This window comes from Somniosus microcephalus, chromosome 1 (assembly GCF_052327205.1).
Source record: "Somniosus microcephalus isolate GS21.2 chromosome 1, FLI_Smic_1.0, whole genome shotgun sequence".
NCBI classification, from domain to species: Eukaryota; Metazoa; Chordata; class Chondrichthyes; order Squaliformes; family Somniosidae; genus Somniosus; species Somniosus microcephalus.
In genome coordinates, this window is record NC_140987.1 from 23,832,472 (window position 1) to 23,848,478 (window position 16,007).

The window sequence follows — 16,007 nt, forward strand, 5'->3', positions numbered from 1 at the left end:
ATACTGCAATGCTGAAAGCCTTGTCCAGCGTAAAATCCTTTTCTGATAGAAGCCGTTTCTGGGTTCCTTCACTTTGAAGCCCACACACAAACTTGTCCCTTAAAGTATCTGCTAGTCCCGTTCCAAACTGGCAGTGTTTCGATAGCTTGCGCAGTTCCGTTAAATACTCAGCATTACTTTCATCTTTATGCTGGTTCCTTTTGTGAAACTTAAATCTTTCTACTATCAGCAGCGGTGTGGGGTTTATGTGGTCCTGTAGGATTGACACTATGGCCTAGAAATTCAGTGTAGCCACTTTTGGGGTGGTAAAGGCGGGCGGCCGCTGAAGTTTGCGCCCGGCGCAAAGTCGAGGCCACTTCGCCGATATTCAGTAGCATCGCCCTAAGAGGTTGCTGCTGCGCTAAAACTGGCGATGCACGACTATCTTTAGGCACTAAGCCGGCGGTGCTGAGTGATACCGCCGAGGCCGGGCGCAGCGCAGGTGCGGTGATTTTTTGATTGACGGCAGACACGCTGGCCCCGGCCAGCTCTTAAAGGGGGAAGGGTCGATTTGTTTGCCTGCAACGCCCTGGACACTGCAGCCCTCCACCTAGGCCTGAGCACTGCTGCTGCAACTCTTTACCGCCCAGGACGATGCAGAAGGCCCGGGAGAGAGCGCAGCGCTTCAGCGAAGGTGACCTGAGGCTGCTGGTTAGCTCAGTGGAGCGAAGACGCCATGTTTTGTTTCCTGACAGTGGCAAGAAGCCGCTGGCCAGCGTCTACCGCAAAGCCTGGAGGGATGTCTCCAACAGGGTTGCCAGGAATCCTGTACAATGCAGGAAGAAGTTCAACGACCTCACTCGGATTGTCAGGGTGAGTACCCTTTCCAGTGTCCTCCTCATCCTTGCATGTGCACCTCACATTATGGACAAAGGGACCTGAAAGCCCTAATGGCCAGCCCTCATCCAGCAGCTATGGGATTGGCATGAACATCAATTGCACATTCTGCACTTTACACACTGTCCAAGCTATTGGACCATGGGAGGCAGTGCAGACAAGATCAGGGCTACACACCGTACTTAGAGGCCGTCCTTTCTCTTGCAGGCCAAGCTGGCTAACAACAAGCGTAGCCAGATTGTGACTGGGGGAGGCCGACCTCAGCTCCAAGAGCTCACCGACCTCGACCAGTGCGTGGAGCACATTATGGGAGTCCGGGTGATTGGCCCCGTTGCCACTGGAGATGCCGACCCTGTTCTGGGCACCAATGGTAAGGACATCACCTTTTGGACCTCTCTCGTTCCACTTGCGCATCAGATCAACATCCTTTGCCACTGTCCGACCAATGCCGTGAATGGCACCACTCATGCCTACCTCTCTGACGCCCTGTCCTCACTCTAAAGCTACTCTTGTGCCTTCCTGCTTTCAGATGGTGACTCGCCAGGTGAGGAGGAGGTCCCTCAAGCTGCCAGTGTCAGCCCCTCGGAAGAGGAGGAGGAGGAAGAGGAAGCCGGCCCATCAGTGGCACCCTCAGCCGCGCCAGCCCATGACGATGTAGGGGACACGGCTTCCCTGGAGGGGAGCCTGGGGGAAGGGTCGGAGGAGAGTCAAGTTCCGGGGCCCAGCGGCCTGCAGCAATGCGGGAGGGGTGGGGAAGCTCGGCGGCCTTCTCCCCAGAGGGTGAGTGCGGCCTCCAGTCCTGCGACGGTCAGCGCAGAGGAGGTGCGCCTCCTAGAGGAGATGGCCGTCGACTCTGAGCGTAGGCACACTGAGCTCATGGTGGTAGTGGCACGGATGCCTGACTCCATAGAGTCACTGGCTAAGAGTGTCCAGGAATTCGGGGCAGCACAGGCCAGGAGTCTGCAGGAATTCGGGGCAGCACAGGCAGCTAGTACCCAAATGCTCAGTCGTGCCGTCCAGCCACTGGCTGGTCTCATGCGGTCACAGACCAGGGCAACACGGGCACTAACTGCTGCCACACTCGCTGCATCAGGCAGGCATCGCCAGGGCACCCGCCGTGCTGCAGCAGCACAGCGGTCTGTCCTTCAGCAGATTGCTGCGCATGCTGCAGTGCTGGCCCGGGCGAGTGCCACTGTACCAGGCGACCAGCGAGTGCCTGCGATCAGCCAGCTTGCCCCCATTCCTGCAGCCGCCACTGCCACTCCACCAGTGCAGCTGCCACGAGCTGCTGGACAGACTGATGCCGCCCAGCCACAGCTGCAGCAGTCACCAGCCGGCCCCTCGAGGGCCAGAGCTCGTGCAGGCCGACCCCCAAGGGCATCTGCCGTCACGCCATGTGCCCCTCAGGAGCCTTCCCCCAGCCTTGCTGCAGCCGCTGGGCTCGCATTGAGGAGGAGCAGCAGGGCGGCCAGGGGCCACACAAAGATGCGGAAGGCATCGCCCTCGCGGGACAAAAAGTAGAATGTGTGGGCAGTTGTGTTTGTTTGTTATGAAGGCTGAGGATGTTGTGTTTGGTTTTTATGAAGGCCGAAAATGTTATGTTTGTTTTTTATGAAGGCCGAGGATCACGGTCATTTTTGTTTCACTGTTTTGATCATCCTCTCCAGGTTGTGGGAGCCAGTTATGTGTCTGACTGTTTTTTGGGGTTTTTTTCTGTTGTTGTTTGTCATGCGGGAAGGGCACAGAGTTTGTGAAATAAACAATTTTCTTTATTCAGATTGTCCATGTTTGAACATTAAAGTCTTTGTTGCCTTGACCGGCTGAGGGCTTGCGGAGCGGCTCCATTCATCTTCTTTCATTGGCACAAGCCATTCCCTGAGAGGGGGCCTAGAACCTACGTTCAATAAGCCGCCGACGGGCGGCCCTTGGACCTTGTGCCTCCCTCCTGTGCTGGTCCTCCTCCTCCTGCTCCTCCTGCTCCTCCTCCTGAGGTGGTGCTCCAATCTGTGGTGGCAGTGCCTGAGTCCTGCGGATAGCCAGGTTGTGCAGCATGCAGCAAACGACCACGAAATGGGAGACTCGCTCCGGAGAATACTGCAGGGCTCCGCCGGAACGATCCAGGCAGCGGAACCATTGCTTCAGGACGCCGATTGTTTGTTCGATGATGTTCCTGGTCGCTTGATGGCTCTCGTTGTATGCCTCTTCAGCAGGGGTCCTGGGCTCGCGGAGTGGGGTCATGAGCCAGGTACACAACGGATAGCCTTTGTCCCCGATAAGCCATCCTCGTGGCTGAGGCTGTGCCTGGAACATGTCAGCCACAGTAGTCTGTCGCAGGATGAAGGCATCGTGGCTGCTGCCTGGAAAGCGGGCATTGACAGCTAGGATGAGCTGCCTGTGGTCACACACCAGCTGCATGTTCAGCGAATGGTAGCCCTTCCGGTTGCGGTAATCCTCGGCATTCTCCACAGGTGCCCGCAAAGCCACATGCGTGCAGTCAATGGCGCCCTGCACCATGGGGAAGCCCGCTATTCTTCCAAATCCCATTGCACGCTGTTGCTGCTTGTCCAGGGTCATGGGGAAGGAGATGAACTGACGTCTCCTTCTGAAAAGGGCATTGGTCACCTGGCGGATGCAGCAATGCACGGCGAACTGGGAGATGTTGGCAATGTCCCCTGCAGTGGATTGGAAGGAGCCGGTGGCATAGAAGTTGAGAGCCACCGTCACCTTCACTGCCACCGACAGAGACGTCCTGCACCTCAGCTGTGGCTGCAGATCTCTCTGAAGCAGCTGGCAGATCTCTGTGACCACCTCCCTTTGGAATCGCAGCCTCCTAACACACTGCTCGTCAGACATGTTGAGATAGGAGAACTGCTGGCGGTATACCCTGGGTGGGTAAGGCCTCCCTTGCCGACGCCTGTTGCCCCCTCTCCGTCTAGCCAGGGCTGCCACTCTCTCACGGCGTCTGTGAGCCCTTTGGATGTAATTGTGAAAGCCAGTGTTGACACCCATTGCAGCCCCCATAATATGCTGGCAAACAATGAGATATCAATGAAGGCAAAGACAATTGCAAAGCTGTGGCCTGAAGCCAGAAGTACCTGTCCTAGTGTTGGGCCAAAGCAGTAAGCTCTCTACCTTGGTCTCTCTCCAAAGATCCGTTTCACAAGAATGAGTGCTGCAAAATGGCAGCCTTTTATAGTGCAGGGGAAGTGCCCTTTAATTTGCGCTCCCCGCGGCCCGCATCGGCTGAGCACCATTCCACTCAACAGTCGCTAGGGCCGCCCGGCGCACAATGGGCCGGCGCGACTGAAGATCCGGTTGGGGGCGCACAAAGGGCGTTGCATGAGGAAATGACGTCATGATCTGCGCGCGCAGCTGAGCGCGCGCAAAGACTTTGCGCCGGCGCTAAATGTCTACTAAAGTTGGGGCAAGGCGCAGATCGCACTGCGCCCAGGCGCTAAGCGCCTAGCGCTCGACATCTACTCCTCCTAAGGTGCTAACGGCTGGCGCAACCAACTGAATTTCTAGCCCTAAGTTTTCAAAATCCTTTTCTAGTGGCTTCTCTGGGGTTACTAGGTTTCGTAGTAAGCCATATGTTTTTGCACCCATTGAATTCAACAATACCAGCGCTTTCTTGTCATCTGGCACTTCATTCGCCTTGCAGTATATTTCTATGCATTCGACATATGTCGTCTAATCTTCGACTTCATTGTCGAACGCTGTGATACTGCCACTCTTCGGCATTTTTGGGTGTGGTTAGACTGGCTTAAAATGGCGTCTCCCGCGCTTTCCTTTCTTCCCCGCTGCGGCTTAAAATGGCGTCTCCCGCGCTGCTGCCAACGCCGCTCTCGGCGGTCCTCGTGGCAAATGGCGACGCCCTGTGGGTTTCGTGCGCTGCTCCTGCGCTGCTGCCAACGCCGCTCTCTGCGGTCCTCGTGACAACTGCAGCGCCTCGCGTTTTCCTGCGTGCCTCTCTCCCCCGTTGACGCTGCTCGGCCCTTGAACACCGGCTGCGCTCTGCGCGTTTTCCTGCGCCCCTCTCTCCCCCGTTGATGCTGCTCGGCCCTTGAACACCGGCTGCGCTCTGCGCGTTTTCCTGTGCGCCTCTCTCCCCCCTTTGACGCTGCTCGGCCCTTGAACACTGGCTGTGCTCTGCTCTCTCTCGTCTCTCTCCCCCGTTGACACTGCTTGGTCCTGAACACAGGCTGCGCCCTGTGCGCTCTGCCCTCTCTCTCTCCCCCGTCGACGCTGCTCGGCCTTTATCTTTGCTGATTGGTCGGGCTCTAGCCCATCGCTGTCCGGGAAGGGTCTGCACAGTACCTGTTGCCAGCCCGTGCCGCTGGACCACCATGATTGGAAAGCCAAGCCTGGCTCTCGACAGCCTCCCCTGCGATGCTCAAATCTCCGCTGGATGACTGGGCGGTTGCCCGTGGTCGACGCCCATGCTTCTGGACTCGGCCTTCTTCCACTGTTCTCCAGGAGCGAATCCCTGGGAGGTGATGCAGAGTTGCAGGTAGGTTCGAATCTGCTCGTCGCCAATGTTGTGTCTGTGTATAATAAGACACAGACTGCAGGAGAAACGGTACAACAGGTGTTTACTGAATGAGGGTTACTCTAGAACTAACTTTACAGATCACTACTCAGGGTTTATATACAGGTGTGGTCACTGCCGGTACTACAGTATACAGGAGCTGTAAAAAGTAGTTCTCTCCCTTTTAAGGTACATACATTACACTATCTGGCCATTATGCTTCTCTGACAAAATGGACAGAGACTGAGACGTGGCTCTCATTGTCTTGCTGACCTCTACGCTGGTTTTGGCATTGCTTTAGAATTAATCCGAAATAAGTTTAAACGATTAGGGCGGGGGGGTAACCAAGTCACCAGTGCTTGTTTTGACGAACCATGCGGTGAGCAAAGTTATGCCGCTTGAAAATAAAATCTAGAGCTACCTCATCCCTGCAGCGTTAAGTATTTATTACAGACATTATTTGGCATGCAAATGGAATTCGGTACTGAGACAGTCACTGCTCAAATCCACAAGGGCTGCATCTCAACTGGGAAATCAGAGTAGAGCTCTGGAAAGGGAGAAGTCTAGCTAGTATAAAACAGGACGCACGCAGCGAGGAACATTACCGAACGGTGAGTTCAAACGGAAACCCTTCACAGAGTACGCTATGTCCCGACTAAACTAATCTCTAAAGCTTTGAGGAATTTCTAAAATTGCTGGAATTTTTTCCGATGATGAAAAAGCAGCTTTAATCCCTATCCTGCTCTGAACGTGGTCCTGTCGAATGACTGTGTGTGGATTTAATTTCCGGGAGCCTTACCTTTGTTATGAATTCATATTCTAACTGCACCCCAGATTTATTCTGGTCAAGGGATGCGGTGAGTGGTGCTAAAACGCTCCATTTTTTTTTTCAGAAACTAAGTCACAAAGCACATTGTTTTGCCACGTAAAACATCCGAATACGTCTAACTGCTTTCACTTCATAGAAAGAAAGACTTGCATTTCTATAGCGCCTTTCACAACCACCGGATGTCTCAAAGCATTTCACAGGCAATGAAGTACTTTTTGAAGTGTAGTCACTGTTGAAATGTGGGAAACGCAGCAGCCAATTAGCGCACAGCAAGCTCCCACAAACAGCAATGTGATAATGACCAGATCATCTGTTTTAGTGATGTTGATTGAGGGATAAATATTAGCCCAGGACACCGGGGGATTGGGGGGAAATTGGGTTGATTTGCGCCTCTCGTTAGTGCTCCCAGGGGGTGCTAACGGGGCTCGAATCCCCTAGCGCCTGGGCGTGGTGCCGCTAATTTCGCGGGAGGTGAGTGGCGCCAGTAGTCGGAAGCGCCCCGTGGCGCTGCGCCGCCGGCGATGACATCATCGCGTGTGCAGTACCCCGCTTGCGCCCCCTGACCTATCGCCGAACAATATGTCCGATAGGATCAGGGGGCGTTTTTTGCAGCGGCGACGGTGCTACTTAAAGGGCAGGTGGCTGCCTCCACCTGCGCCCTTTCCCATTTTTTTTCGGAGTGCCGGCCGCGATCGCTCAGCTCGGCGCTCCTCTTGAGTGCCGGGCTGCTTTCACAGCACCCCGCTCCCCGGTGTTCTGGCAGGGCCCCGGTGCGTGCAGCGCTAGGCCCCTCCCCCTTTAATCCAGGCGGAGGCCTGCAATGACGCAGCGCTATGTGCCGACGTGCGTGGTGCTGTTGCACTTAGTGCCGCGATCTTCAATTGTAGCGCCCCACCTCCTGCTTGGGGCGCTACTACTGAATCTACGGCGGAGGGGCGCTAACTTTTTTCGGGCGCTTGGCGACGTTAGTACCCCAAAAGGGGCGCCACCCAATTTCTCCCCCCCCAGGGATAACTCACTTGCTCTTCTTTGAAATAGTGGCCATGGGATCTTTTACGTCCACCTGAGAGAGCAGACGGGGCCTTGGCTTAACGTCTCATCTGAAAGATGGCACCTCCGACAGTGCAGCACTCCCTCGGCACTGCACTGGAGTGCCAGCCTCTGGAGCTCGAGTCTCCGGAGTGGGATTTAAACCCACGACCTTCTGCCTCATGGGGCGAGAGTGCTGCCCACTGAGCCACGGCTGACACCTATTTCATGGTTTAAATGTTCCCAGTGTGATCTTTACTCTGAATCTGAATACAAGAGAGATTCCACAACAAATACAGTGATTTTCCACACTCACCGCTGGCTCAAGTTTTTAATAGAAGGTCCCAGAGACGAGCAGATCAGAGTGATAACGACTCAGATGCTACAACAATCCCTTGTCCTATCTATCATCATCGTAATCACCACTATCGAGTCTGTTAAACCTGCAATAGTTGTTTGAGGTTGACTTGTTTTATAGCTTGCAGCACCACATTATACATTTATTGTACTTATTTTATATTGCAAAGAAACTCATGTAAAATATGAATCAGGGAAAATAAATGCTTTAGTTTAATAGAACTGGCTGCCTGAAATCCTCTCCAGGACCGATACACATATTTATCAATTCTCCTTTTAACCATGAGAACGTTTTTGGTGGCTGCAGTTGTGGAGGGGTGAGGGGGGGGTGGTGAGGGTGGGATGGGGCGGAGGGGGCGTGGGCTGAGTTGATCTGTTGCTGATAGTGTAAAATAGGCGACATCCGATTTTCCGAGAGGAATTTTCCCAATTAATTATATTCCCTTATTGGCCCTCGTTTTTTTTCTGGTTTTTTTTTGTGACATGGCTGTGGGAGAGCAGAAGGTGGTGAGGTGGGGTGGTGGAGGTGGAGCTGGGGGTGTAGAAGCGTTCAGTCCTGATGGTCCGGCCATCAGGAGTGTGGGGAAGGCTCGCTGGACAAGCTGGTCTGCTCCTGCCCGTCAATTTCATATGCTCACCCGGTTTTCCTTCCTCGTCGATATCGGCCGTTTCCCACTATCACAGGAAGTTAAAACGGCCCTCGCCTAGCGTGCAGGTTTAGGGCCGCGTTTGCTCTAGAATCATGGACACGGTTCAAAGGCTGCGCAGCAATGCTAAAGTTGTGAATTTTTTTGCTGATCCGTTCCTGGGATGTGGGCGTCACTGGCAAGGCCGGCATTTATTGCCCATCCCTAACTGCCTTTGAGAAGGTGGTGGTGAGCCAACTTCTTGAACCGCTGCAGTCCGCGTGGTGAAGGTGCTCCCACAGTGCTGTTAGGCAGGGAGTTCCAGGATTTTGACCCAGCGACGATGAAAGATCGGCGATATATTTCCAAGTCAGGATGGTGTGTGACCTGGAGGGGAACTTGGAGGTGATGGTGTTCCCATGCGCCTGCTGCCCTTGTCCTTCTAGGTGGAAGAGGTCGCGGGTTTGGGAGGTGCTGCCGAAGAAGCCTTGGCGAGCTGCTGCAGTGCATCTTGTAGGTGGCACACACTGCAGCCACGGTACGCCGGTGGTGGAGGGAGTGAATGTTTAAAGTGTTGGATGGGGTGCCAATCAAGCTGGCTGCTTTGTCCTGGATAGTGTTGATCTTCTTGAGTGTTGTTGGAGCTGCACTCATCCAGGCAAGTGGAGAGTATTCCATCACACTCTTGACTTGTGTCTTGTAGATGGTGGAAAGGCTTTGGGGAGGCAGGAGGTGAGACACTCGCCGCAGAGTGAATATATTTTCATTCAGGTACGTACAAATCTGGAGGCACCTTAGCTTAACACCTCAGGTGAGGAACGGCATCTCCAATAACAGAGCGTCCCTCAGTCCTACACTGGAGCACCGGAAAATAAGCTCAAACCCTGGTTTGGGGCTTGAAATATATATTAAGAATGTAGGAACTTAGCAATCGCTGGATGAAAAAAGACCAGGGTCTGTCTAGATCGCTTTCTACCATCCTGGTAGTCGCACGATACAACGATAATGGTGTTGTTGACTAATCACAGCAATCAATCTCTATCAACTAGTCTACAACAGACCCAGACATGAGGCGAGGAAAACCCCCAGTGGTGGAGAGCTTTGGGAACCGGAGACCCAAAGTCACCTCTTCCTCCCCAGCATTCTACACTCACCACCCGTCATGTCTCACATTGCTGCTATACTGTAGCCCGCAATGTTGGGCCGGAATCTGTGGCGGGTAATAACGGCGAACTACCAGCGTTCGCTGTTATTGCTCCTTTGAAACTGACTGCAACATCAGGATGTGGCTCAGGCACATCTAAACACGGAAATCCTGAAGTTGCGGCCAGTCATTCACTGCTCCGACACTGGCTGCACTGTGGACACCACCCCCCCCGCCCCCAACAGCCCCCCCGCACCGTCCCCCACCCCCAGCCAGCAATCAGTGTAATCAGGAAAATCAGTGAAACCAGTGAAACCGATGAAAACTTGGGCTTTTCCATGGTAATATCGCTGTTAAATACCCCATTAGATGTTAAGCCTTGTTGGATTAGGTGTAACTGGGGTTTTAACAGCGTGTTCACTGCTAAACAGACATGATGGCCCTGAGAAACTGATTCTAATTTTGTGGAGTGTCAAATTTCTCCATTATGATAAAAATTTGAGGGGGAGAAATTCGGTATTGCCCCCTTTGGGGCGCTAAAACTTTAAAAGTTGAAAAAATAGCGCCAGGTGTTAATCATTTTCGCCTCCCGTGAAATTCAGTTTTCGCGCTCCAAGAGAGTAGTGGGGCGCTAAATCAAGCGCTAACCACATCTCTCAGGGCGCTAAAGCCCGAGAGCGGGGCGGTAGCGGCAGAGCGCTGAACAATTTCGAGTGCATTGTAAACGCCGCTCTTTCATCACAGAGGCTGCTCCTCTCGCTTAAAGGGGAGGGCCATTGATGTTGCGCAAGCTAGTTGTCGTCAATTCTGTTTTACAAGGCGACCTGGGCGACTGCCATTACAGTCCCAAACACTCTCACAGAGTGGAGGGCTCGGACATCTCGCACCAATGAAACATTAAAAACTTTGCGCAGGCACCAGACCGGTGTGCATAATAAAGGTTGCGCTGGCTGAAAAGCATTCCCTTTAATCACCGCTCCCGAAGTGGCCAGCCGAGTTCACAGCGCCTCCTCTTCCCGGCGTTGTCGGCGTGAGGCGATAAAGCAGGGGGCCGAGAGTCAGTTTTCACATCCAGGGCGAGAACGGGGCGCTGCGCGCTTTATGACATCACGATCTGCGAGGCGTTAGAGGCCCAGGCGCTGAGAGTCAGCACTAGCGCTAAACCGGCACTGAAGTTCGCGGGCGTTGCTGCATTCGGTGCGCCCCTTAGCGTCCCATTATTGCCCCCCCGCCAGGTGCTAACGGGAGGTGCTAACATACCGAATTTCGCGGCCTTATAAATATTTAAGAAACTTTCAAAAAAAATGTTTAAAATTTTTTTTTGAAATTTGTTCACGATTATTTCAGGTTATCCCCATGTGAGAGCCCCAATCTTTGTTTTGAACTTTGTAACATTTTTTAAAAAGTCGGTCAATTGCCAGTTAAAGTCAGACGTCGAGTCATCGCTGAACTGACCTCTCATCTGGTATTAGTACGTATGTGGTGTTGCTTATAATCACCTGAGCTTAAAGTCAATGATTTTAGATGCTTGCTTGTAATATGCACATGAATTGAGTACAGTTTGTATTCTGGTAATTGTTTGTAACCTCTTGTTGATTTTGAAGTCAAAGAAGTTTCACAGGTTCATTGGGTTTTGCGTTGTCTGTTCCACGGGTCTGAACTCTGTAAACTGTCAGACACTCAGAACGTCTTACAGATATATACCCCAAACCTTGGCAACTCGCCCACAGCATTCGTGACCCAAACTGTGTGATTAACGTTGTTTTTCTCTCTCTCTCTCTCTCTCTCTCTCTCTCTCCTTCCATCTGTTTTGACGCTAAGTTAACCAAGACCAGACATTCAAGGATTGGAGAGAGTCGGTGTTTTCACATTTGCAAGGTTGTTGACTTGTGGTTCTCACAGAATTTTCAAGATCTTATCTTTTGAAGGAAAAAATACTTTGTTTTCAGTCATGCAATCTCTTGCCCTCAAAGCTTGTCAGTACATTTGGTCACTTTTAGATTCAGTCAAGTTTACCACGGACAGTGTTACATAATCCACCCTCGAGTGTCTGTATCTGAATTTAAGGTCACAGACACTTATATGTTATAATAACAACAGAAAACGCTGGAAAAACTCAGCAGGCCAGGCAGCATCCGTGGAGAGAGAAACAGAGTCAGCGTTTCAGGTCGAAGACCCTTTGTTCTGACGAAAGGTCATCGACCTGAAACGTTAACTCTGTTTCTCTCTCCACGGATGCTGCCTGGCCTGCTGAGCTTTTCCAGCGTTTCCTGTTGTTATTTCAGATTTCCAGCATCTGCAGTGTTTTGCTATCCACTTATATGTTATCGTCGTCCTCTTCTTTCCGGGTCTTCTGTAACAGCTTCACCAATGCGTGCTGCTTGCGGCGTCTGTTGTGACCAACACGACAGAGTGTCTCCTGCTGCTCGGGATAGCCACTTGGTTCTGCTTGTAAAAACCACGCCCTTGGCCCGGTGGGGTGATCTTTGCATTTTATGCAGACCCTCCCTACCGTCCTGGACCTCATCAGTGGTAACCCACACTGTCCCTGAACATGTGCTTTCGCAATCACCCTTGATGTACTGGAGGGTAATGTTTCGAGTGGTATCCCCGGGGTGGTGTCTCCGGGGCAACTGCAATCAGACTATTATAGGGAAACTAGTTAGTGGTGGTCCAGTCTGCCGAATAGGCTGACGTGGAATCTTCGAGATAGAGCAGAATCCCGATCATTGGCCAGAATAATTCTTTCATTTGATACAGTTCAGGCTCTCAATACCGATGTATTTTGTAAAACAAAGCAAAACGGGGCTTCCTACTTTTCTTTTTCTGTATGGGGCAATTTTCTCACCCCTACCACTGATGATACTTCAAAGGTTGCCTTTTTATTTCTTTTACTACGTCGTGGGGTAGGAGGGGTCTGTTGGACTCGTCTGTGGACAGGAGGTGGTTCCGGACCTGGGGGCGAGGAGGTTTCTACAGGCCCCATGACCTGTCCACCTTCATTTGGATCATACTGTACCTGTGGAGGTGCCCCTTCAGGCAAGGGCACCTCATTGGGTGGGGTGTCCCATTAGGTACCCCTTCTTCATCATCCCATTGGAGAGGATAAATCCGGCTCACCATGCTCATAATCTGTTGCCTTCTGGACCTGCTAGTGGGCTGAAAAAGCTTCTTCTGGTTAATATGAAACCATTTGATTTTCTTAGGTAACTGAACTGCATATACCATAGGACAAGCTTTGTCAATAATGTTATACAGCCCCTGGTAGAGGGGTTCGAAAACTCCCACCCTCGCATAGTTTCGTACCTGGCTCCCTACTTCCCACTCCTGGGGTTTACTCGGAGCCAGGTGTAGTCGGTTGTGTTGCTGTGCCTTCCCAATGTTGTGGGCGGCCCTCAAGTTCTGTTCCTTTAAAGTTCCCCACAGGTCACTCAGGAATTTGCCCCGAGATACCTCCTTAATTTGTTTATCAGTCAGAGTGGTGTGTGGGGGTTCGCCTGGGTCTCACCATTACCAATTCATGAGGGGAGTGACTCGTTCCTTTGGATTTGTTACTAAGTGTCCCCATAAGGATTAGGGGAAGTACCTCATTCCACTTAGTGTGCCGTTCATTTAATTACTTTCGCAGAGCCAACTTCAACACACGGTTCATTCCACAATTCCTGATGACTGCGGGTTGTGGGTCACATTTCCCTTCAATTCCAAGCAATTTCAGTGTGGCTTGCATTCTTCTTCTTCTTAGGCAGTCCCTCGGAACTGAGGATGACTTGCTTCCACATTAAAAATGAGTTCTCAGGTGACTGATGAGTCCAATGCGGGACCTACAGTCTCTGTCACAGGTGAGGCAGACGGTGGTTGAAGGGATGGGTGGGTGGGATGCTTGGGTTGATGTGCACTCCTTGCGCTGCCTGCGCTTGGCTTCCGCTTGCTCCCGGCGAAGAGACTCAAGGTGTTCGGCACCTTCCCGGGTGCATCTCCTCCTCTTTGTGCGGTCTTGGGCCAGGGATTCCCAGGTGTCGGTGGGGTTGCTACACTTTTTCAAGGAGGCTTTGAGGGTGTCCTTGAAGCCTTTCCTCTGCCCACCTCGGGCTCTCTTGCCGTGTCAGAGCGCCAAGTAGAGCGCTTGTTTTGGGAGTCTCGTATCGGGCATGCGGACGATGTGGCCCGTCCATCGGAGCTGATCGAGCTTGGTAATAGCTTCGATGCTGGGGATGTTGGCCTGAGCGAGAACACTGATGTTGGTGCGCCTATCCTGCCAATGGTTTTGCAGGATCTTGTGGAGGCAGCGTTGGTGGTACCTCTCCAGTGCTTTGAGGTGCCTGCTGTACATGGTCCATGTCTCTGAAGCATATAGGAGGGCGGGTATCACTACTGCTCTGTAGTCCATGAGCTTAGTGCCGGGTTTGAGGTCCTGGTCTTCAAATGCTCTCTTCCTCAGGCGACCGAAGGCTGCACTGGCACACTGAAGGCGGTGTTGGACTTCGTCATCGACGTCTGGCCTTGTTGACAGTACGCTCCTGAGGTATGGAAAGTGGTTCATGTTCTCCAAGGCCTCGTCATGGATTTTGATAAACAGGGAGCAGTACTGTGTGGCGGGAGCAGGTTGGTAGAGGCCCTTTGTCTTACAGATGTTTAGTGTGAGGCCCATGCTCTCGTACACTTCTGTGAAGGTGTTGACGATGGTTTGGAGTTCGGCCTCAGAGTGTGCACAGACGCAAGCATTGTCTGCATACTGTAATTCGATGACAGAGGATGGGATGACCTTGGATCTGGACTGGAGGCGACTGAGGTTGAACAGTTTCCCGTTTGTTCTGTAGATTAGCTCCACTCCAGTGAGGAGCTTACTGAGGGTGAGATGGAGCATTGCAGCCAGGAAGATCGAGAAGAGCGTTGGTGCGATGACACAGCATTGCTTGACCCCGGTCCATACGTGAATTGGGTCTGTGATGGATCCGTTGGTCAGGATCATAGCTTGCATGTTGTCGTGAAGCAGGCGGAGGATCGTGACGAACTTTTGAGGGCAGCCGTATTTGAGGAGGACACTCCATAATTTCTCACAGTTGATGGTGTCGAAGGCCTTTGTGAGGTCAAAGAAGGCCATGTATGGTGACTGGAGCTGTACCCTGCATTTCTCTTGTAGTTGACGTGCGGTGAAGATCATGTCCATTGTGCCCCTTAGTGGGCGGGATCCGCATTGCGACTCTGGGAGGAGCTCTTCAGCCACAGGGAGAAGGCGATTGAGGAGGATTCTTGCAATGACTTACCTGACCTGTAAAATGACTTCCCTGTCCTGACTCTACCACGCGAGGAAGTCCCCATCTGGAGAATACCTCCCTGACTAGGGTCTTGGCCATCTATGAGGCTGTGGCCGACTTGCACGGGAAGACTTCTACCAACCTGGTAATCTTGCACCATCAACAGTCATCTGGCCCCCTGCTTTAAAGAAAAAATACAGACAATCCATTGTGGCTTTCCTATGAGCCCAATGGGTTAATTAGTCGATCCCTGATTCCCTTCTGTCACTGTGGGGAAACATCCACTCAAATTAAAAACCTTAAATTTAATAATGTTCAATATATTTAAATATAGTTTATTTAAATATAGTTGTTGTGTGGTGAAGACCAGCTGTCAGCGGAAAGGGTTAACTCCTTTGCCAGTTTTTAAGAAGGTGGAGCAAATTGTCAGACGCACGCAATTGCGTCACTTCACGTAAATCTTAAAAAAACTTTCCCGATCAAAAAAGACAGTTTGGTTTTCACAATTTAATAGGTTAGTTTACATTTTTCAAAAGAAGACAAACCTAGATACCATCAATCAACCACATTTTGTGTCACACAGCTTCTCACAGCTTTCAGGTAAATTTAAAACAAAATCTTTGTGCCTTTAAAATTGTGTTACTACTACAAACATTTTGTAAAACTACTCCACACGCAACAATAGCATTTCTATTTTATTCCTGGTCACTCACACATGCTTGAAATTGGTCAGAAATGTCAAAAATACCAATTGTTTATGTGATTGCCTCATGTCCGGAACTAGAGGCTTTTGCACAATTTACACCAACCGGAATTTCACCATGGCCACAATAAAAGTCTGGTTTAAACAGGTTAATTAATAACTCCAATTCAATTCAAACCAATATCATAAACTAACCGGTACCGCTTGAAAAAGAGGGAGAAGCTTCTCTCAGCTTGTAGCTTCGAAACACTCATACAAGGTCTTCTTTTCCGACATCACTGCACTGAAAGTAGTAAAAGGGCCAGAGCTTTTCCTTTTCTCCTTTCTTTATTACACCATAGGCTGGGGGTTGGATTTTCATTGAGGAGTCGGGTAGGAGGTGGGACTACAACTTTCGGGGTTGTAGTCCCGCCTCTATCGAGGTCTAGCCAACCCACGCAATTTTGACGTGATTGACCTTATTGAGCCTGCCCAGCGGGCTCAGCAGGCCAATTGAGGGCCACCCGGCAACAGGTGACGTCACAGATTGATATTTCATCTGTCAAGACCTTTTGACAGATGAAATATCAGTGTTTCACAGCTGTTTGAAGCTGTCAAACACAGACAATCTGTACACTAAGTTAATTCCTTCCTCTCACGATGATTTAGAGATCTCCCTGG